General features: G+C 48.4%; 1 protein-coding gene across 1 annotated transcript in view; it reads right to left on the bottom strand.

Moving 5' to 3' along the window:
* The window catches only part of rasl10a (RAS-like, family 10, member A), an 18,021-nt gene extending 17,656 nt beyond the window's left edge, over positions 1–365 (bottom strand). The window contains exon 1 of the mRNA XM_053610753.1: positions 1–365. This exon is cut by the window's left edge and continues 258 nt beyond it. The gene's annotated coding sequence lies outside the window, so the exon portion shown is untranslated.
* Between the last annotated feature and the right edge of the window lie 1,165 nt (positions 366–1,530).

Genomic DNA, 1,530 nt, shown 5'->3' with positions numbered 1-1,530 from the left:
GCACGCGCTGTGGTGGCTCCGAGGTTGTTTTGGTGCGCGCGGATCATCTCATTTCGTCGGTCATGTTCAGAGCACCAGGCGGGTCGAGCTGGATGGAGGATAAATGAAGAAAGAAGACACGGGGGTCTCCATCACCTTCCGGAATGCATCACGTTGCGTTAAATCCGATGCGCAAAGTGTCTGATCAAATCCGCCGCCGCCGCCGCCGCTGTGCGCGCGCTTGGAGCAAAAATAAAATGCAGCAAAGCATCCGAGCGTGCACCATCACACCATCACACCGAAAAGGGGCTTCAGAAATCCCAGCAGCACACATTTAACGACTTGCACACGCGCGCGCACACAAGCACACACACACACGTTCGCGCGCGCGCACACACAGAGTGTGATTTACAAATGACGGATGGATTCACGGAGCGTTCTTAAATGCCGGATCCGTGCACTGAAGCCCTGAGATCAGAATCTGCATACTCATCATTACAGGTCCGGAGATCTTCAGAGACCGAGATCTCCAAAAATCTGTCCTGGAAATCCTGTGCAGCGCGCGCTCAGCCTGGTAGTGTATGAGGTAGGGGTGGACCATATGAGGAACAATATAATATCACCATATCTACAGCACATGTCTGTGATACACAATCTGCATAACGATGTGCACGCGTCCTAAACCGGACTCGAACCCCAGCTCCACAGCAGTGTGGGGTGATTATTAAACAGAGATATCAGGAGATCTGTAGACCATACGGGACACTGGAGGTCTACCAGGAGGTTTTAGATACTTCATGCTTCATCTGCTGACGAGCTTTATGGAGATGCTGATTTCCTTCTCCAGCAGGACTCGGCACCTGCCCACAGTGCCAAAACTTCTAGTAACCGGTTTGTGACCGTGGTGTTACCGTGCTCGAGTGTCCAGCCGACTCGCCTGACCCGAACCCCATAGAGAATCTACGAGAGACACCAGACCCGACAATACAGACGAGCTGAAGACCGCTATCAAAGCAACCTGGACTTCCAGAACACCTCAGCAGTGCCACAGGCTGATCGCCTCCATGCCACGCTGCACTGATGCAGTCATTCCTGCACAAGGATTAAAACCCCGACCGAGTATCAGTGCATAAATTAACATCCTGTTCACAAGGTCCACATTTCTGTATTCTAAATCCTTTACTCTGATGTACTGATAGTGGATTTTTTTATTTCAGTGAGCTGTGATCTGTAATCATCCGGATTCAAACAAAACAAGGCTCGAAATACTTCACTTTATGTGTAATGAATTTATGAAAGTTCCACTTTTTTAATTAATTTATTTAAAAAAGAAAAGAAAAGCACTTTTCCCCGGATATTGTAATATTTTGAGAAGCAGCTGTTATTCAGCTACTCGGGATTAGTTTTAATCACTTCAGCGATCTATAAAACCTGCAAACATTTACAGACAGCAGAGACAGGATCCAGAACTCGGTGCGGTCTGTTCTGGTGTTTCTGGATGTAGAATAAAGTTCTCCTCGCCGTCGTGTTCCTCAGACCCCATGATCGACT

The sequence above is a fragment of the Ictalurus furcatus genome, chromosome 22, assembly GCF_023375685.1.
Source record: "Ictalurus furcatus strain D&B chromosome 22, Billie_1.0, whole genome shotgun sequence".
Taxonomy (NCBI): Eukaryota; Metazoa; Chordata; class Actinopteri; order Siluriformes; family Ictaluridae; genus Ictalurus; species Ictalurus furcatus.
This window is presented reverse-complemented; position numbering and strand designations above follow the sequence as displayed.